Source organism: Ursus arctos, unplaced genomic scaffold (assembly GCF_023065955.2).
Source record: "Ursus arctos isolate Adak ecotype North America unplaced genomic scaffold, UrsArc2.0 scaffold_2, whole genome shotgun sequence".
NCBI lineage: Eukaryota > Metazoa > Chordata > Mammalia > Carnivora > Ursidae > Ursus > Ursus arctos.
Genome location: NW_026622874.1, coordinates 44,761,142 through 44,784,532, shown reverse-complemented (window position 1 = coordinate 44,784,532; position 23,391 = coordinate 44,761,142). Strand labels below are relative to the sequence as shown.

The window sequence follows — 23,391 nt, the reverse complement described above, 5'->3', positions numbered from 1 at the left end:
TATTAGTGTTTCTGCTTATGCCAGTGGTATGCCCATTTTTTGACTATGGCATGACTGAGTGAGTTACTGGAAAGACTCACACGCATATTTTCCAGTGTGCATTTGACAATACAACCTATCTGCTGTCATATGTACATCTCAATGGATATGTATTATAAAAATGGGAAATTATTTGCTAATCTAAGAGAATTATATTTCATGGTTATATTTTTGTGATCTTCTTTTTTTAGAGTCATGTTTATTATATCCTTCAAATTTAATCCAGTTTCTAAAATATACCAATATATATATAAGAACTCATGCCATCTAGTATTCATTAAAAATAGCCTAGACGTCCCCCTATATACAGTAATTATTACAGGTTACAAGTTCATCATATATGACAGATATTATCTGTTAGAAGGAACTAAATTTCTGAAGGAGCATTAGTATTTAAAGGAAGCAACATAAAAAAGTTATTTATTTTTTTGCTATACCTAAAAAAAAAAATCAGGGCTTATTGTGAACTATAAAATAAACTTCCAATACTATTAATAAGAAGCATTCTGAGGACTTCTACTTCCAGCCAAGATAGGGAAATAGTGACCAGATTTGTCCTTCTGATGGAAATAATTAAAAAAAACAAATAAAAATGTATGACATAATGGTTTCAAAGCCATCGAACATTAGGTAATATAGAAGAGTGATCCTTAAACACAGGAAACAAACAAGATGAGGGGAAGACTCTCCAACTTACCGCCTTGAGAGATTTCCCAGGCTGTGGTGTAGGAAACGGGGGTCAGTGGCAGAGCCTGGCTGACTCTGAGTTGAAGTGTTGTCGCTGAGAGTTTAGGGAAGCTGTTGCAGATGAAGTTCACAGGGCAGGGAATGGAAAGGAGAGGGATTCCTAGAGAACTCCAAATATCTGCACAAATATTGAGTATTGAGTAGAATACCCACGAGCTCACACATGAAGTAGTGAAGACACACCTTCAGAATGGGAGAAGAGCCACATGAAAGGATCAAAGGAAATAGTACTCAGTATTCACACAGGCCAACAAACTGGTCTGTTTTCACCATAACTTATGGAGGTGGGGGTATAGTACACAAAAAGCTCTTGCCTTAGCAACGGAAGATACTTAGACTAAATGCTGCCCTAGACCTGCCGATCATATCTTAAAAACAAGGTATAGCTATGGAACAACAGGTCATTGTTCAATGTGTGTCATGTTTCAGTTATACTAGATGAATAGGTTCTAGAGATCTGCTCTACAACGTAGTACCTATAATTAACAATACAGTGTCGTATACTTCAAAATTGTTAAGAAGGCAGATCTTATGTTAAGTGTTCCTACCACAAAACTACCCTAACAAACACCACCACCAACAACAGAAACAACAAAATCAAAGAGATGGAAGGAAACTCTGGTAAGGTTCTTTAAAGTGGCATAATATCATTTAGAGATGATGGAAAGTAGCTAATGATGTATACTATAAACGCTAAAATAACCACTGAAATAAAACTTGTTAAAGAGTGTTGTAGCTAATAAGCCAACAGAAGATATAAAATAGAATCATAGTACTTGACTGGTCCAAGGCAAGAGAGAGAAAGAGAGAGAGAGAGGGGAGAGAGAGAGGTGTAAATGGAAGAAGAACAGATGGGACACATGTAAACAAATAGCAAGATGAAAGATTTATACACAGACATAAAAATACCATTAATTATAAATGGCATGGTATGGGCATCCAAATTAAAAGCCTAAGATGGTCAATTGCTTAAAAAGCCAAGAAACAATGTTTGCTGCCTTTAAGATGTCCATTTTAAATATAAAGACGCACATGGTTTAAAGTTAAAAAGGTGGTGGAAACATATATAACTTGTTAGCATTAATCAAAAGAAACCTGAGGTGGCTCTTTTAATATCAGATAAAGTAGATTTCAGAGCAATGAATAAACCAGTTATTTAAAAAATATTTTATAATGACAAAGGGTACAATTCATGAAGAGGTCATAACAATACTAACCCTAATATTGTACATTTAATAACAGAGCTTCAAAATACAAGGAGCAAACAATGATAGATCTCCAGGGAGAAAAAGACAAATCCATAATTATAGTTAAATATTTTTATACCACTCTCAGCATTTGATAGACCAAATAGACTAAAAAATCACTAAGCATATAGAAGACTTAACTGCATTTTAATGAATTGAAATCTGTTACATATTCTACCAACAAGAGAAGACACATTCTTCTAAAGACCACATCAAGCATTTAACAAGACTTCCTTTCCATATTCTGGACAATAAAACATGTTTAATAAAATTTTTAAGGAGTCATGCTGTACAAACTATATTCTCTTAATATAATAAAATCAAATTTGAAGTCAATCTTGAAAATTCCCAAATATTCGAATTTTAAATAAAACAATTTAAAACAATCCAAACATTGAGGAAGAAATAAAATTAAATTGGTTTTTTTACTGTATAAAAGTTAAAACAATTTATCCAAATTTGTGGGATTCTACTAAAACAATACTTAGGAAATAATTTAAAGCACTATATAACACCTATATAAGAAAAGAAGAGAGCTCTAAAATGAAGAACCACAACTTCCATTTAAAACAAACAGGGGCGCCTGGGTGACTCAGTCCATTAAGAGTCTGCCTTCAGCTCAGGTCCTGATCTCAAGGTGCTGGGATCGCGCCCAAATTGAGCCCTGCATTGGGCTCCCTGCTCAGCAGGGAGTCTGCTTCCCCTGTCTCCCACTGCCCCTTCCCCTTTCCTCATGCACCTGTGCTCTCTCTCTCTCTAATAAGTAAATAAAATTTTTAAACAGACAAAAACTAGAAAATGAAGAACAAACGAAACCCTACAAAGGGAGGAGAAAGACAATAATAAAAGTGAGAGTGGAAATCATTAAACAGAAAAGTAATAGGGAAAATCACAGTAACCAAAAGTTGGTTCTTTTATATTTATTTATTATTTATTTCACATAAGGAAATATTTACATGAGGTTTAACATGAAATCATACAAATAAAATTTGTGTGAACACAAATCCACATCAAGTCATAGTACAGATTGTAAAAGACAAAGTAAAAACAAAGAAAATTAATTGGCAGCTATATACATTTGATCACAGTTGTGTCTTGTACAGTAGAAAGTCTTCTACAAAATAATCATCTTAGATCAACAGAACACCAGCCTTCAATGTTGTCCTGTAAGATGGGTTAACTTTAGCAGTCTTCTCCTGTTTTCTCCAGCATCCTCCTTTAGTATGGCTGGAAACTGTTTGGTGATTGCCACCCCCTCCAGACACCTTGCCATAAGTGCTCTGTTGGCCACTGTAGTCTGTATGTCCCTGTCCATATCCATAGTTCCCATAGTTATACCCAGTATAATCATGCCCGCCGTGGCCACTATAGTTTTGATCACCACCATAGGCACTATTGTAATTTCCATATGCTTGATCATAAGAGTTATTAAATTCTTGGTTCCAGTTTTGGCCCTGACCTCCTCCACAACCCCTCGTACCATCTCATCCACAAGCTGCAGCACTTCTTCCTCCTTTTTCTTGTTGCTATTGCTGCCTATACACCTCTTTGTGTTGTACAACTTTGATTTCACATTTCCCAGAACCAATTTGATGATATCAGTTTGTTTGTTCCTTCCCTCCCTCTTTTTCTTTCTTTCTTTCTTTCTTTCTTTCTTTCTTTCTTTCTTTCTTTCTTTCTTTCTTTCTTTCTTTCTCTTTTTATTTTATTATTTTATTTTGTTTATTTTATTTTATTAAGAGAGAATGAGCTGGAGAGAGCATGAGCAGGGGAAGGGGGAAACAGGAAGAGGGAGACACAGACTCCCTGATGATCAGGGAGCCCAAAGTGAGGCTCGATCCCAAGACCCTGGGATCATGACTTGAGCCAAAGGCAGATGCTTAACCACCTGAGCCACCCAGGTGCCCCAATGATACCTGCTTTCTAATAATTTCTTTATTGGCTCTTCGTCTCTATATATGATAAAACAAAATCCTCTTCTTTCGTTTGTTTTTGTATCCATGGAGTTCAATATTTTCAATCTCTTCAAAGGCTCCAAAATATCCTTTAATTTGTTCTTCAGAACTATCTGGTCTAACTCCACCCACAAAAAACTTTTCAGGGGGTTCTTTCACTTTTAAAGCTTTGGCCCTTTTGGGTTCTATCAATGTGCCATCCAGTTTGTGTTCCTTCAGTTTCAAAACCTTATCAACACTAGCAGCATCTTTGAGAAACACAAATCCAAATCCTCTTGGTCTTCTAGTCACTGGATCTGTTTTAATTGTACAGTCTACAACTTCCCCAAATAAAGACAAATATTCAATCAGAACTTTCTTACTTGTATCCCAGCTCAAGCCTCCAATAAACATTGTACTGTCATCCGCTGATTCGTGCTCTCATTGTTCTTGGATCCCTCTGTGAATTCCTCTGTGTTGCTGTACTCCTTCAAGTACCCTGTGGTGGCGGGGCTGTCCCCTGAGGTGCTGGTGTGCACTCGGGGGTCACAGCAGCAGGAGATAGTGGAGCCTTGTATGGAGCAGGATTTTAAAATGGTGATGGGAAAGTTGATTCTTTCAGAAGATCAATAACAATGACAGATCTCTAGGGAGACAAAGAGAAAAACAAAGACACACATGACAAATAGCAGAAATGAGAAGATTTTATGGAGATTAAATGTTAATAAGGGAATATAATAAACAATTTTATGACAGTAAGTCCAACAACATAGAAAATAGACAAATCTAGGGGCGCCTGGGGGGCTCAGTCATTTGGGTGTCCGACAATTGATTTTGGCTGAGGTCATGATCCCAGGGTTGTGAGATTGAGCCCAGGGTCGCGCTAAGCACTGGTGGAGAGTCTGCTTGAGATTCTTTCTCTCCCTCCCTTTCTCCCTCTGCTCCTCCCCCTGCTTGCAGGCTCTTTCTCTCAAAATCGATCAATCAATCAATCAATCAATCTTTAGAAAATAGACAAATCTAAAAGCCATTCCTAGTAAAAACTCTCAACAAATAGAACACAAGGGAACTTCCTCAACTTGACAAAGGGCCTCTGTGAAAAACTTAACACTAATATCATGTGTAACGATTAAGACTAAATACTTTAAAGATCAGGAAAAAAAGGAAGAATGTCTGCTTTTATTGCTTTTATTCAATATTGAATTTGAAGGGCTGTCAAATGCAATAAGAGAAAAATAAAAACAAAAGCATTCTGGCTAGAAAGGAAGAAGTATAATAGTTTTTACAGAATACGTCCTTGCCCAAGTAGAAAATTCAATGGAATCCAACAAAAAATCTGCTAGAACTTATAGTTGAGAAGAATATTGTTTTTAGGTGTAAGAACAATATATAAAATTTCTATTTCTATATATTATCAATAGATAGCCCCAAAATAAAATTTAAAAGATACTATTTACAATAGAGAAAAAGTATGATAAGCTGATTTTAAATTTTATTTTATTATTTTTTAAAGATTTTATTTACTTGACAGAGAGAGAGAGAGACAGCAAGAGAGGGAGCACAAGCAGGGGAGTGGGAGAGGGAGAAGCAGGCCTCCTGCTGAGCAGGAAGGCTGATGTGGGGCTTGATTCCAGGACCCTGGGATCATGACTGAACCAAAAGGCATGTGCTTAACAACTGAGCCACCCAGGTGCCCCGCTGATTTTTTTTTTAACATTTTTTATTATGTTATGTTAGTCACCATGCAGTACATCATTAGTTTTTGATGTAGTGTTCCATGATTCATTGTTTGCATATAACACCCAGTGCTCCATGCAATACGTGCCCTCCTCAATACCCATGATTTTAAATTTTATTTAGGAATTCACAGGTTCTAATATAAACAAAATGACTTTGAAAACAAACATTTTGAGGTTTCACAGTGTCTAATTTTAAGATTTATTATAAAACTATTTTTCATGTCAATATGGAACTGACATAAAGATATATAAAAAAGATTAACAAATGAATGGAAGAGAATAGACAGTTTAGAGATGTGTGTGGATATATGTGTGTGGATATATACAGAAAGAGAGAGAGAGAGAATGTACATAGAGAAAGGATACATAGGGAGAATAACCTTTTAAAACAAAGGTGTTGGGCCATTTGTATATCAAAATGAAGAAAAAAGACAGAATCTTAAATGCATACCATGGTCAGTAAAATAAAAATAACTCAAAATGTATCATCAACATGAAAATAAGTTACACATTTTTAAATTCTAAAAATAAAAAAAAATCAGAGAAAATCTTTGTGTCTTATGTATATGCCAAAGTACAATTTATTTAAAAATATATATAAATTGAACTTGTTAAAAAATAAGAATGTCTTTCAAGAGATATTTTATTTTTTTTAATTAAGAGAATTAAAAGAAAGACTGGAAGAAGATATTTGAAAATCACATACCTGATGAAAGACTTCTACCCAAAATGTACAGAGAATTCTCAAAACTCAGTAATGAAAAAGCAGACATCAATAAAAAGTAAGCAAGACATTTCAGCAGATAACTCACTAAAGAAAATGCACAGATGGCAAACAAGTCCATGAAAGGTGTTCAAAATCATTAGTCATTAGGGGAATGTAAATTAAAATTACAATATGATACCACTACCTACATATTAGAATAGTAAAAACAGACAAAAAACCTGTTCAGACCAAGCATATGCAATGATATGCGGGAACTGAAACTCTTATATCCTATGGGTAGGAATATAAAATGGTACATGTTTTTCCATTTAGGAAAAAAAGTTTAGAAGTTTGAAAAAAAAAATTTAACATAAAATATAGACTTACCATCATCTGTGTATTTCTAGGTATTTATCCAAGCCAAATACAAGCATATGTCCCAATACAAAGACTTGTGCATGGGTATTCATAGCATCTTTTTAATAGCTAAAACCTGAAAACAACCCAAATGTCCAAAAGAGATGAATGGATTGACAAACTATGGTAGAGCTATATAATGGAATACTACTTAGCAGTAAAAAGGAATGGATTACTAATAACGCAACACGGATGAATCTCAAAATAATTATTACAAAAGAATCCTGACAAAAATCTTACTCTATAATTGTATTCATATAAAATTCAGTCAAATATATAATGAGAAATAAAAACAGATTAGTGGTTGCCTGGAAAAGGGTTTGGATGGGGAAGGACTGGAAGGAGGAATTAAATAGGCAGGAGAAAACTTTCAGGATTGATGGATATGTTTAGTAATGGATAATGAGTTCATGGATATAGATACCAGAAATCATAAAATTGAACACTTTAAATAAGTGCAGTTTATTTTTGCAGATCATAAAAAAGTATTCTGGTTCACTTTCAGAAAAATATAGAGCCATATTTTCATATCACATGTACCAACTCAAGAAAGTTAAATATTATTTGTAAAACAATCTCAGTCACACACTTAATCTTACAAAGCTTCACAAATTCTTAATCACAAGCATCTGTGTACAGGTATTTAGGTAGATAACGTAGCTGATGTGATACGTTTATTAAGTCCTATGAGCAATGTTAACAACAATTATACTCCTCAAGCTAATAGAACATTTATGTTTGATGTTTAAATAATTTCATTATCTAGATGAATAATAGGATTGACTTTGACAACTTTCTTAATTACTGATTTTGACAGGAAGCCAACACTAATTAGAATTTCATTTTTATAAAATGAATACACTGTTTGTAATCAGCCAAACATCCCTCAATTAAATCAGAGCTCTAATATTACCCAAGTTGTCATTTTAATTACTACATAATATATGTAGAAAAATAAGTATTTATGTTAATTTTAAAATATTACTTTATAAACAGACTAATTCATATGTGAATTTTTGGTAATCTGCAATTTTTGCTACATGTGAAAGAGACATAAAATGTATGTTTAGCACTTCAATTAACATTTAAAAACTACAAATTACTAAAGATTAAGCTTTTCTAATTGTTTTGTAAATAAAAATGTTTTACTCTCCTATGGAAATGGGGACATTACAATAACCACAACAACACCCAAAAGTTTTATTTGAAGTTCCTCAAGTTTGACCTGTGGGGCAAAGATTGATAGTGTGTCCAAAGTGCATCCAGACAACTGGTAGACCATATGGTTCCTAGTTCACTTGGAATTGTTGAATCTCATCTGTTTTTGGAGAAACTGCCCGAAGAAAGTTATTCCAGTATGTCCTTTTTGTTCATGCCAACAGCAAGGTGATATTTCTCTATGAAATGACTGGGAATGGAAGTAGTCCCACTTAAGGGTCCCCAATAATGGTAAATAACCCTTTCTTTCCAGGAGTACCTTGTGTGTCATTGGGATTGTATTTCTTGTATAGGGAACCAGGCACTAATTTCCATACCTCTGAAAAAATAGTGTCTTGTATCTGAGGGTTAGTCATGAGCCCTTTAAGTGTTTAAAGTCATGGAAGGCATCCAGGCAGGTCAGGCTCAATTGGTTGAACTGCCTTACTTGTAGTCCAATGTGGAGTCTGAGCGATCTTTAATATAACCTGCTGTTTCTGAATTGATGTTTTGAACTAAGTAGAAAGAAGAACCAAGTAAGAAAGCATAGCTTTCTTAGCTAAATGCTAATGGTTTATAGGTTTTATTCAGCTGAGAGTGTGGGGTACAAGATTGAAGTTAATAGTGTAAGTTATCATTTTGGTGTAAGGGTCCTGTTGATAATAGCTTTAGTTAAATGCCACATAAGACATTTCAAACTGATTTGGTTTCAGCCCTGTCAGTGAAATCAGAATCAGAGCAGCAGAGAGTATACACATAAGGGAAAATTCTACCAGTAGTGATTTGGTATAGAAATGAGGATTAGGTGTTGCTGGGAGATAATTCTCCATGAGTCTCTTTCATTTTTGAATGGCTTATATTAAGTTGTATACTATCTTTTCAAGGATGATTATACAACAAAGTGTTGGAATATACAGATAGTGTCTCACTCTAGGGCAGAGGACCCATGGGTTTACTGACCAGTCTCTTTCTTAATAATCTGTCTTTCCATGGCAACAGTGAGGTAGGGTTGCAAGCACCCCAGTTTAAAAGACTGGAGCTTTCCAAGCTTGAGGTTCTTTGGCTATAATCCAAGCCCTCGGCATTCAGGACATCAGATGGGCCTTTTCATATTGCCTGGTGGGATGGCAGGTAGAAGGAACTGAGGTTAACGTGAAAGTTAAGGTGCCTACTGTGCCCTGAGTAACAGTGTCCTTTGTCTCTGACCCAGAAGTCTAATGTTCCTTTCTAACATCTATGAAACTGTGTCAGGATAACAACTTGTTTTATAAGGAAGGTAAAAATCTCAGATATTTCACAGTTCTTGCCTCCCTTGCTGCATTCTGTAGCCAGAGCATTAATTCCTGAGGATTGGGTTAGTGGTTCCTTGACAAAGAGGCAAAAGTGATGGGGCAGCAGATCTAGAGTTTTATGTTCATTTGTGCATTTGTTGTGTTACTTCATGGAAGCTTTGTTTTTTAGGGACCCAGAGTCTTTATATTGGTAAAACCGAATTCCTTGAAATGTTTGGGTGTTCCCATGTTGTGAGTAAAGTCATTCTAGAAAACCACCATAAGTCCCTTTTTGGGGGAGGACTGAGGGAATCATTACAGTGTATATTTGCCATAACTTTGCCTGGTCCTTCTCCTGGGGTCCTGGATACTTCTTTAGTCAGTCAATTCAAGTTGTGGTTCAACTGGTTCAGATCTGAATTGGCTTAAAGTTTGTGACTTTAAGCCAGGGTGACTGCCAGTTATAAGCTCTTCTCTTTTGTATAGATTAAGCAGTTCCTTTTTTTGGTTACTTATTTATTTTTATCTCAAGGGAATCCATGTTCTCTTGACCATCCCAGGGATTTCTAAGGACTCATTCATCTGTCCACTACTCACATATTGATATTCTTTACAAGAATTGCAAACAGTCTGCTTCTGATGGTTAAGCATCATTATTGTCTCCTTTATGTCATGCTTTTTGCTATCCAGATGGTCAAATCTATGATTGTATATATCCTACCAAGAACATCCACCACTTTTTTTCTGATAATGCCAGTACCCCTCTCACCCAAAGTGTTTTCAAGGCACTCTCCCAAATCATAGTCATTTGATAGGCTGATATTGTTACTCTCTTAATACAGAAGATTGCTAACATATTAATAATATTTGCCAACTTTATGTTCTGCACCTTTTGTTCTAGCTCCGACCAGATCCATTCTTTTCCTCGTCCAGATAGTATATGTGGACTAAATCCTACAGATCATTGAAGATATAGTATTCTTCCTCCTTTAGCTGTTATTGCCTTTTGTCAGGCTGTGTAGTGACAATTCTAGTTACTGATCTTATGGCTAGAGTCTAGTCTGAATGAAGCATGTTATCTTTAAAGATAAAGGAGTAAGCCACATCTGAAGGTTCTGTGAGTGAAGGAAACCTGGGATTTCAAGGTTTTCAAATAGATAGATAGATAGATAGATAGATAGATAGATAGATAGATACCAATTTCTCAACCCCATGTCTCAGGGTCCTAGTCCTCCCAGATCAGTACCCTTATATTTTCTTAGTGGATATGCTGGATTTAGAATTCAGTCTCAATATTCAGCTCTATTGTTGTCAAGGTGGCTTTGTTATAGAGTGTGCCAGTCTTATATTAGCCTGGAAGTAGAGAAATGCAACCCAAGGTGGGGACAAAGGGTGGGAGTGGGAGCTCTATCCATATACCAGCAGGAATTGTAGGAGATAGAGTTTGAGTTCAGATGCCTGGGAGAGGGGCCCTGTAATCAGAGTCTAAGCTCAAATAGAGTTACAGCAAATAAAGTTGGTTCATCTCCAGAATTTGTAGATGTGAAATTTAGGGAGGTGGGAGGGGAGGTTATTCAGATAGCCAGTAACTGGAGGAAGAAGGAGAAACTTCAGTGTTACTGAGGGGAGTCAGTCAGCTTGTCCAACCCTAAGCAACACACTCTAGTAATTTCTTCTAAAGTGAAGAGAAAGATCAAGGTAAAACTAGAGCACAGGCCAATTGCCAGATATTGGACTAGCAAGAACAAAGCAGACACTCTTCCTTTTCTTTGTGGCTCCATTCTTCTCTTCTTCCTTTACAGCCTACAGGTATGGCTTCACCCTTTTCTTCTCTTTTAGCTTCCTCGTCTCTGCAGTGCCCTTTGAGGGATAAAACAGTTAGCTCACAAGGTACACAGGAATAAAGAAAAGGATAGAGGTATTATGCAGAAACTCTGGCTCTAACATATTGGGTAAGTAAGGGATTGCAGACCACTACCTCTAATCCTCACACTTTTGCAAATGGAAAATTCTTGTATCCAGATGGCATCTCAGTGATCAGGGAGAGAGAGATTGGGCAGCTTGTAATTAGTTCCATACTTAGGAACAACTAAGATGAAGGTAAGTGGAAGCAGGCATAATATTGAATTATATTTTTGGTGGAAGACAATGGATATAGACCACAGAAAAAGATATATGTGAGAGAAGGCAGGAAACTCTAAAGGAGTAATAAATTTATTGTTCATTTATTAGCCTATTTAGGAAAATTAAATGGAATGAATCCATTATTTCATCAACAATATGTTGTTGATAACAGTGCTTTAAGATAAAAGAAATGTATGTTTAAACAATATTAGCAATTAAATAAACAAATGTTCATATAAAGTCAATATAGTTAGAAGTATATTTCCTTTATTCCTCTATTGACTTCCCTCAGGATAAAACTAAGAACCATAAAGTCAGTAATTGTACAAACATTTCCTTTTAATGTCATGAGGGCTGTTGAATTCTTAACTGGATTACTTTTCTGAAACATGGGGTATAATATGGATGTAAATGTGATTGCTTTCTTCCTTTCTGAATGTACATAAACTAACTCTATATCACTAATTTGGGTGACTATCGTCACCCAAAGAGTGCATTTCCTACAAAATTCCTACTAATAGAAGGATTTCCTAATAATAGAATTCCAGTATCGGATGTAGTTTAGAAAAAGAATATATGAGATTTAAGAGAAAATTATCAATTTTCAGGAAGAAGTCTGAGTGAATTATTCTTTTTGGGAGGATACTGTCTAACTGTAGAAGGAAAATAGAAATTTTGTAAACTTAAATTGTATAAACTATAGAAACTAACTCAAAAGAATGTATGCCAGCAACATCCTCAATACTAAATGTTTAGTGAATGCTTACATACAGAACCTGTCCTTGATGATGCAAATACAAATATACAGACCTTCTCTAGAAAGAATTAATTGTTGTTAAGAGGTAGCATATGCTCAGTTCAAGACAAGGTGCTGATGTGGCTGGAATATGGTCATCTGGGGGAGAACAGTAGAAAATGATGCCTAAAGAGTCCGGTGGCCAGATCATGTAGGGCATTTTGGAACATAGTAAATATTTCTGATTTTATGTGAAGTGTGAGACTTGGAGGATTGTAAGCGGTGAAGAGACACCATCAAATCTGTGTTTTGAAATGATTACTCAGACTGATGAATGAAGAATAGATTATAAGGGGGATGCACTATAAATTATAAGTAAGAATACCAAATGGGGGCTATTGGAAAGTTGGAGAAGTGATGGTGGTGGCTTGGATTATGAGGACACTGGAACTGTTGATAAATGATCAGACATGGGATATATTCTGAAAGCAGATGACAGGATATCCTGTTTTTGTCTGGAGTATGAGAAAGAGAGTCAGGATGTTCCCAGGGGTTTTGGCTTGAGCAGTTGCATGAATAGGATTGACATATAATGAGATAAAGAATCTGGGGATGGATCATGTTGGGTATGGGACATGAAGATTTCTGTTTTGGACATGTATACTTAGTGGAAAATCTCTGCCTCGCTTTTCAGTCTCCTACTCTATACTGCTTGAAAATTCAGCAACAATTTTGGTAGAACATCTGGTATAATTTTGAGCTCAGTTCTCCATTTTTGTTTCACTAGAATCTTCAGCCTTTAGATCTCTAAGTTTTTTCTGTTCAGCTATGTAAAGCTATCTACACTGTGCCCAGCCCACACCTAGAACCTCAGACTTGCCTGGAATCGGCAGATGTCTTGCAGGACAATATTGGTGCAGTATGATGGCGTTCTTTATGAGAGATTTCTCACGTCTGTGTTTTTTTCTGCTAAAGTTCTGTTGCCTCAACAGTTTTCCAGTATCTTCAGTGTTTCTGTTATATTTTCTTTTGCATTTTATGTAGATTTTGTAGTTGAGCTTGGTGGAAGAATCGATCTCTCAAAAGAGTCATTAGCACTGTCTGATATATTCTTAAATATCAAAAACAAGAAAATAAACTCTACAGATGTTTGTCTGAAAACATTCATGCACAGGCAAACATATAATTATTAAAATGAGTACTGTTCATCATCTATAGTCAATGATATTGTAACAGTTTTGTGTGGTGGCTACAGTTGTGGTGAGCACAGCATAATATGTAGACCTGTCATATCACTATGCTGTATGCCTGAAACTAATGTAACATTGTGTATCAACTATAATTTAAAAAAGAATGAGTGCTTTTCACTTTTAATCTATAGTTTTATTTTTAATTTTAATTTTGTTGGTTATTATGTTCTTGTAGTTTCCAAAATTTCAAACAATGGAAATGGGAAACTGTCCTTAGCAAAAGTAAGCTTAGAGAAGGAATATGTTTTATGAATGAGATATGTATGAGTACTATGGAAATAAGATGGCGTAGTGTATTTATTCGGAGTTTTTAGATAATTCTTTTATAATGTAATAACAAAAATGTATTTAGTGATGCAAAATATTTTGTTTGATCTACCAAAAATGACTTTAAATATTATTATAACATTTTAAGGTAGTAAGAGGTATTAATTATTTATTTTTCATAAATATAGTTTTTATTATTAACTAGAATAAGCATTGCCTTCTAAGGACCATTCTGGTTATCTTTGGTTTTCCTTGGCAGGGTGGGGGGGAAGATCTCTGTGCCCCTGGTATTGTTATCTAATAGGTTTTTAGCTTTGAACAGTTGAATTACTTACAAGATTGCTTTTTAAATAATACATGAGCTTGAACCCTATGATAACATTTTCAGAAGATAATTATTTAGTAGAGGAGTATATTAGAGAGCATGTAAGAATCTTGTGAATCTTTGTGTTCTCGATCACTGTAAGTGCCTATCTAAAAACTTCCAAATTAAATATACATTGCTGGTTGGTGTTCACTGGTTTGTGGTTATTTTAACTCACACTGACATTTATATACTGTCTGTGTGTATATATTGTTTATACATGTGCATATATGCATTGTATATACAGGAGTATATACACTGTAGCTGTTTCAGTTTCAGTGATGGAAAGATCAGCAATATATATTTGGAATATTTAGTTTATATAAAAAGTAATGGCAGAAATATGTTGATTATTTTAAAGCTGTTTTTGTTTATTTGATGAAGAAATTTAAACTGTATTCTGCATTACAATGTCTTTAGAAGTTTTCAACATTTGGTGGAAGAACATACAATTAAATAATATGATTTAGCTTGTTTTAAAGTATTAGGTTTATAAATATTGTTACCGAGGTGATAATTTCATTTAATGAATCATCCTTTGACTGAGTCAGATTTGGGACATTAAAAAGTTCAGTTAATACTAATTTATGTAGTGTTTGAAAAACAGAAGTAACCTTTGCTTATTAGGAGGTACTTATTTATTTATTTACTTATTTATTTAGATGACAGAGTAGCTTTAATGGATTCCCCAAATGCCTAATAGCTAGAGAAGCAAATTGGGTCATGATAAATAAATGAGAATTCTGGAGCACTTCATTTTTAAAAGGTACATGTATTTCCTTATCCAGGGGAAAGGTAGCCAGCAATGGGTATTTAGGGAAGACATTACTACATTATTATCACAATTAAAGACTGAACGGTGTAATGGGTAAGAACCTAACATCAGGAGTGAAATTGCCTTGGCTCATACCCCAGCTGTACCCTTAACTAGCTGCATGGTTTTGAAAAAGTTCCCGTGTCCCCTTTCCTTATCTTTACAGTTGTGGAAATAAATAGTATTCATCAATAGGGTTAGTGTTGGGATTAAATTATTGTACATGAGATGCTTTGAACGGCACTATGTAAGCTTTAGCTAGTATAATCTTTGAGATCAAATATTGAAATAGTCTCTGAGAAAAACAGATAATATATTCACATTCACATTTTATTTGAAAGACATAACAAACTTTCTTCAATATATTGTTCTTATGACCAAAAATGCATTTTGAAAAGGTGCTGAAAACAAACATTGGTAATAGTCCACATTATCAATGTTTGCCTTTTGAAATGTTGAGAATCAGTCATATGGTTAGACTTTATTTTTCTTTTCCTAATTAATATTTTATATGAAGTATTTTTCTTTCTGTCATGGCAGTAAATGTTTTTAGAGTAGTGTATGAATAGAATAGCTATTTGCCTTTTTTTACAATGAGAAATTCAAGCAGTCTTCTGTAACCTTTAGGTCTGTTTGCATCAATCTTTGCCACTTTTTTACATCTTTCATAGCAAGATATTTCAGGATAATCTTATGCTTTCTCTGCTCCACCCCTGGGATCATCAATTTTCCCAAGAAGCTTCGTTTTCTCTGAGTAGAATATGGTATTTAGAAAACACCTGGGTATTGGTATTTTCGTTGCTGCTGGACTGTCATTGCTTCTAGTAGACATGTGTTTATATCTATCTTATCTATCAATCTACCCACCCACCTGCCACCTGTATGTAGGTTTTAAAAACCATAGATAAACATTAAAATCCTCCAATTCCAATCTAATCAGCACAGGGTTCTTCTAACATCTCTCTCTCTCTCTCTCTCTCTCTCTCTCTCTCTATATATATATATATATATACACATATATATTTAAAAATTTTAATTTCCTTGTCTAATAGAAAGAAGCATGTCTCCCATTTATATATATATTATATAATAATTATATATATATATATATATATAATTATATATATATGTTGGTTAATCCTCAGTTAGAAATGAAGTACATGATTCAGACTCACTAATCCACATTGCTTTGGAAAATGAACTTAGCATCAGGAGTTCAACATGAGTTTACAGTTCTTTGATTTTTTTTTAGCTTGAAGCACACTTTCCAAATGTCTGTTTGTGTGACATTTGCTGATGATATGTTAGTGAAAACAAGACCTATTCCATGTCAATGGAAAGGGAAACTCCTAAATTCATGGATACAGAGAAGAATGATGCCTGGGGGTAACAGTCCATCACAGTGTGTTACTGGACCCAATGATTCATAACCCTTGACATCCAAGGGTTCACTTCTAAGATCCCCACATTCTTATCTAATCATGGCATCTGCTCAGAATCTGTAGTTTTGTGAGCATATCAAGCCTGGATGTAGATGAAGCTCTTCTGATGTACTTCCTCTTCAATCAGAGTTCTCTGAAGTAAAAGGACAAGTTATCCAGCCTGTTTATACTCTCAGAATGGTTACATGCTGTGGTCCACAGAATTCTGAGGTGCCCCCAAGATTCCCTCTTCCTGGTATACATGCCAAGAATAATTACCTCTCTTTGAGTGGGGATGGGTCCTGTGAATATGATGGTCTATGTCTCATAGGATTAATTAATCACTTCACTTTCAGTTAATCAAAAGGGTGATTACCTTGAGTGGGGCTGACCTAAACAGGTGAGTCTTTTAAAAGAAGGGAGAGCATCAGAGACATGTTCCTTTTGCTTTAGAAGGAAGCAAACTACCAGTTTGTAAAGAGAACAATATGGCAGAGAATGAGAGGCGTTCTCTAGTAGCTGCGGTCCTTCATCCTGCAACCACAGAAACTGAATTCTGCCAAAAGTGACCTTGGAAAAGTTACTGGAGCCTCAGAAGAGATCATGGGGTGTGGCCAACACCTGGCACTGAGCCTGATGAGACCCTGAGCAGGGAACTAATAAGTTGCTGGTACCCAGACTTCTGATCCACAAACATTATGAGATAATGAATTTGTATTCTGTTAAGGCAATAATTTGTGGCAATTTATAATGTAGCAATAGAAAACTAATGTGTGCTCCCATTTAAAACAATAGAGAGGAAGAGCTTTTTCAGAGAAATTGTTAAATTCAGGCCCATGTTTCTGGTTTTCCTATTCTAGAAGCAGGGAATGGTCTGTGATTAGGCCCCAGTTTTGCTCCCTAGGAGTACTTTCATGGCCCAGCTTTCTCTGTAGTTCTTGACTCTACCCTTTAGATTACCCTTCCATTTTCAAAAGAAATGGTCCATGTTTGCAGAAAAGCAACCCTCCTGCCGTGTCTGTTTCATAAACGGGAGCAAGAGACCTCATTTAATTTCAAATTTTCTCAGCCCCTGCTTCTCAGACCAAGCTGGCAGGGTTTTGAATAGTACACTTATTTAAATAATTTTGTGAGTTTCCTGTGACATTTTGGAAGGCTTACTCCCTGCCCCAGAAGTCACATTAATTTCATGACAGACTTATCTCTACCTTAGAGGCATCAGGCTACTATGTAACAATATTCATATGATTTTTTGAATTCCATTTTTTGTCAAGCTGATAAGATCTATTAGGCATAGCTTAAATCTTTCTGAGATCTTTAGAAAAGACTTTACTACTACAACCTTGCTTTGATCTTTGCCTTGAGGCCACTTATTGCTTCAGAATCTTTGCCAGATCCAGAGACTTGAGATGTGAAAGCTCTATTTTCCAAACCAGCTAGTCATGACGCCTCCACTTTTTCCTCCAAATTGACCTTGCAATATAAATGATTCATTTTTCTCTCTTCTATTTGTTCTCATACCTTATCATACCCAGCTAAAAGAAGCCAGAAGATATTTTGCAAATTCTGCTAGAACATGTCCCTAGCCAGATCCACTAGTTCATTAGGTACAGTTACTATCTTTCCGGATACATTCATGTTGGTCAGTTGTTTTGTCTCTATACACTAGTGTCACCAATATCCCATCCTGCACTGCAGGTTTGTCACCATGTTTATAAATACAGTAGAAAATTGTTTACAGTTTCTCCAGGCTTGACATGAGGCCTCTCCCTGCTTTTCCTCCTTCCCTGCTTATCACCTGCTGATCACCTGCTGATGGTCACAAAGACAAAGCAACATTGTAGGTTTTTGCTACAGCAGCACTCCCATTTCAAGGTACTGTTTCTATTTCAGATATATATCTGTAATTGTACACACACACACACACACACCTCAAAAACCAGAGGCTTAAAACACCAACAATATTTTTTTCTCACAATTGTGCAGGTCAACAATTTGGGCTGGACTCAACTGGATGTTTCCCCTGTTGTTTCTACTGGAAGGACTCATGTGGCTGGTCATTCAGTTGAGGTTGGATGGACTCACAGCCCATTAAGTGGTTGATGTGGGTTGTTATCTGGGCTGTATGTCCACAGCTTATTAGCCTGGACTTCTTCCCATGTTAGAAATATTACAAGAAGCCCCGATGAAAGAGAGGTTTTTTGTGTGTCTGCTTGTGCTACCTTTGTTTTGTCCAGTTGGGCAAATCAAATCGCATAGCCAAACCCAGAATCATTGTGGAGGTGACCATAGAGGACTTACATGCAGTAAATACAGAAAGGTTCATTGGGTGGTCATCACTCTGACACCTTTCAATTTGTTAATAGGAATGCTCTTTAATGCTAAAACTATGAGTTAGAAATTCTGTGACTTCCCCAACCCACAATGACACAATTACTTAAAATTTTTGGTACCATGCCTGGGTTTGTCATGTGTCTTTTTAAACATGCATTGGACCTTCTGGTTACCCTTATAGAGGTCATATCTGTTAACAAAATTATTTTTCGTAAATCTCACCGGGTCTGGTCTGAATTTTTTCCTGCCTTCTTATTAGTCTGTTATTGAGGGACAGCCTTTGTCTCTCTTGGTTCCACATGAGTTTCCAGAGGCACTCTTTATAGAACATTCACCTCCGGTCCTGCCGTGGTATCTTTTTACTGTTCCCCTCAGGTGGAAAGTGCTGTCTTTTCTAAAGAAGAGATACTGTCATCTTTAAGTTACAATGGTGACTAGGAATGAGCTCTTTCCTCAAATAAATCCTATTGTAATTAGAATGGAAGATTTCTGAATAACTTAATCTCATAGTAACCCTAATTTAACTTACACGGGTATGATTTGGAAGAAGTGAGCTTGAAGGAATCTTCTCTTTCTGCCATAATCATGGCAATCTGCCTAATAAAAAGTTATTATGAGCCCATGGCATAATTATGAGTTTTTCCTTAAATCTGTTCTATCCGTTCATGGCTTCAGTGTATTTTTAACTGACTCAGAATAAAGAAGTCTTCTTTTTTTCTTTAATAGTGTAGACATTAGAGTATGATCCCTAAAATTCTGTTAGTCATCCTCTTTCACACTAAGTGAAGAGGATAGTTTGAAGAGTGAGAGATGAGGAGGAGATAAAAAAAAAAAAGAAAATCTCGGGTCACCTGGGTGGCTCAGTCGTTAAGCGTCTGCCTTCGGCTCAGGGCGTGATCCCAGCGTTCTTGGATCGAGCCCCACATCAGGCTCCTCTGCTGAGAGCCTGCTTCTTCCTCTCCCACTCCCCCTGCTTGTATGTTTCCCTCTCTCGCTGGCTGTCTCTCTCTCTGTCAAATAAATAAAATCTTAAAAAAAAAAAAAGAAAAAGAAAATCTTAATGACTTTTGAGTCATGTGTTCTGGTCAGTTCTAAACGTTACTATGATTTCTTTCTTAATTTTTGGATATATTTACTAATTACCTTCCTTTTATAAGTATTTAGGAATATTTTTTCTCTGTCACGTGCAACTAACACTGTACTTGATTAATATTAAAACATTGATTTCAGGGGCACCTGAGTGGCTCAGTTGGTTAAGCATCTGCCTTTGGCTCAGGTCATGGTCCTGGAGTCCTGGGATGGAGCCCAACAATAGGCTTCCTGCTCAGTGGGAAGTCTGTTTGTCCCTCCCTCCTGCTTGTGCTCTCTCTCTCAAATAAAGAAATAAAATCTTAAAAAAAAAAAAAAAAGCACTGATTCCAGGGTATAAATCATTATTCTAGAGATGTTATTGGGAGGAAAGTTCAATTATAACCACACATTACCAAAAAGTAATGATGTTCTTTGTGGATATAAAAGTTATTTGTTTATATATAGTATATTCAATCTCAATTTATGTTTTTTCTATAAAAGTCACTACACTGTCATCTTTCACATCATCTGCCTTTTGTTTAGACTGCCTCACACTGGCCATTCGTCCTGCAGATAGACCTTGACCATCTAGATACTATGCCTTTGTGCTGGGGAACAACCACCAATAAGGTATATTCCATTCATTCACAGGTTTTTGTCTATTTTAAGAAAAGGGATAGTGAATTGAAGTACAATATGGTGAAAGTTAATTGGGGGGGGCTTTCAGGCATGATGGAAATCTATTTTAATTGGGTAATGCAGATATTTACATTTGTCAGAACTCAGAAATTTACAAATACAACTGATGCTCCAGTTTTATCTTATTTTCACGTTATACTCATCCTACTCTATTCTAGTTTGTCTTGCAATTTTACATTTTTCTTTCTCTGTTTTTCTTTCTTTAGATGTATTCTTGTGGCCTTAACCAAATTCTAGCTATGGACTTAAATTTGATCACATATTCTTCTAGTGGGTCATGAGCCTGCTGAAGGTGACGTACAATTTTTCCCTGTTAATTACACAATAGGCCTCACTACAAGAAAAAAATCTGCTGAAAAAGAAAACTTGAAAAAAAAAGTAAAATAAGGGAATAATTTTGGAAAAATATTGCAGGAGTAGATGGATATGAGTGGAAAGTTAATTGAGACTCTGAGAAAATAAGAGTCAAAAAAGAAAAAAAAAACAACAATGCAGTTTAGAAAACACACACCCACAACTCATTTGTAAGTGTTTAGATTTCAGCTTGGGCTTTCTGCAGTTTTGTTTCTATCTGTTTAACACATAATTATTTCATTCTTTTAGTTGATCTATCTTTTAATAAAGGAAGCATATAACTCAGAGTAAAATAAAATAACTCCAAGTTAGAACTAGAGCAATTTGACTACCATCTGGAAGAGTGACCTAGTTGATGACCTCCACATTCCACTTTACTGTCCTCCATGCTCTTTGATGTGGAGCTAGAATCTCTCGCCAGGAAGTAATTTATATGAAAAAAAATGATATCAACACAGCTCTAGGGGACCGTTTTCCTTTATTTATTCACTGTGCATGTTTCTTTAATGGGAGTTTCAATAAAAACAAGTACCCAATATTTAAATATTTAGTTCCTAAGTAATTTTTTAGATGCAGATTTCAACTTTTACATTCTTAGCAGGATGTTTTTGAAGAGTGCCAGAACTTAGCTTTTAATTTTAGTTATTAAAGCTTTATTGAGATCTTTAACATTATTTAAATAAAGTACTTTATAATATTTCTCTAATGTGTATTTCGAACATATATTCATTTCTCAGAATATTATTACTTAAAAAAAGCCATACGTGGGGCTTGTTAGACTTTTTAATATAAGTTTTATGTGTATGGGTTTTTATTTTTTATTTTTAAAGAGAGACTGCACTGAATTGTCGAACCCAGGTCTTTTTGTTCTAATTTGCCAGTAGAAGCCTTAGATTTAAGCAGCCACATGTGCAAGTCTGTCAAAATTTAGAAGAATGAGAAGGCAAATTAGTTTGGATTTTCATTTCACCCTCGATAGCAATTGACTTTGGACAGTTTTGTAGATTTAGGTTTGTAAGGATAGACTTTGAAAAGTGTTTTTCTTTCTCGTAAACAGTGATCCTGAAATTGAAATTGTCCCAAAAAACTATGGCACTTTTAGTATTCCCTACTAAAATATACTTTAAATTAAATTCGAACAGGACAATATTATTTGTAAACTATTATCAAATATTTATCACACAGATTCTACTTGCCCTGTTTTCAATTTATGAAACTATTTGATTGACTCAGTAGAGAAATGACCCTAATTTTAAATAGACTTACAAATTTTGTGTATAAAGGTACCTGTTTTATTAAATCAGGCATGTTTATGCATTTTAATAGTGTTATAATTTGGCCAAGTAGTTTACTTAAGATACTTTTTAAGAAAATGCAAAGTAACATCAAAATACAACAGAAATTTTCTCTCAAATTGTTATTACGCAGAAAAGGGAAAATAGATTTTATAAAGAAAATAGATACTTAAGTTTAAATCTAAAGTCTGTCATCCGGGGATTTTTGAAGATCAATACAAAGGAAGAATAAATAGTAAACTATGAAATGGAATAATTTTATATGGTTATATAAACTAATCACTTTTGAAAAATGGTTAGCTGAAGGATTATAGTAATCTTTTAAAGCAATACTATTTACACAGAGTTAAGGGACAGCATATGGTGATTTTGTTTTAAATAGGCAAATATTTGATTTGCAAATACTATTGAGTGCATGCAATTCTAAGTTGTATATATTCTTCTATGATGGGTAATATAACATTACTTTGGTTGATATCACTCAATTTGGCTATTTTCTGCCATTTCTGGTGTCTATCTCTGTGTAACAAACCACCCCCGAATCACATGACCTATAGCACTTTATTATTCTTAAGGACTCTGTGAGTCAAAGATTCAGAAAGGGAAAATAGGCATAGCTTTTCTTATCTCCACATTGTCTGGGGCCTCAGGTGGAAGATTCGAATGGCTAAGGATAGCTTATCTAGATGGAGTTGAAATACTTGGAGCTAGATTATCCAACTTTAAGATTTTTTTTTTTCTGACACATCTGGCTCCTACTGGGATGGTTGAAGACAGAATCAATTCGTATTGTTGACTGGAGTGTTCCAAAAAAACAGTATGGCCCCTGAATACTGGGTATAGCACAACTTTACTCTGCAGCTTTCAGGGTTTGCTGGAGTACCTTCTCTAGAAGTACTTCCTCTTGGAGCCCTGATGCACCATGCTGGAGAGACCCTGCATAAACCTTCTAGGCAAAGTCAGCATTCTTTGCTGTACCTGCCCTTCAGCTATCCCAGCTCAGAATTCAAAGCATCACATCTTATATGTCTTTAAAATAAAATGAAATTTTCTATAACTAATACTTGTATTTGTACAGATTGGCGAGATATCTAGATCTAGATCTAGGTCTAGATATATATATTACTGAAAATATGCTTTTAAAACTCAGATATATATATCTTTGAGTATATTGCATATATATATATTACTGAAAATATGCTTTTAAAAATATATATGCAATATAGATCTTTGAGTATATTGCATATATATATATATAACTGAAAATACGCTTTTAAAACTCAAATCCTAGGGGCGCCTGGGTGGCACAGTGGTTAGGCGTCTGCCTTCAGCTCAGGGCGTGATCCCGGCGATCTGGGTTCGAGC

General features: G+C 35.3%; 1 pseudogene; it reads right to left on the bottom strand.

Annotated features, from left to right (window-relative positions):
• Positions 1 to 3,163: 3,163 nt before the first annotated feature.
• The window catches only part of LOC113268773 (heterogeneous nuclear ribonucleoprotein D-like), a 158,393-nt pseudogene continuing 138,165 nt past the window's right edge, over positions 3,164 to 23,391 (bottom strand).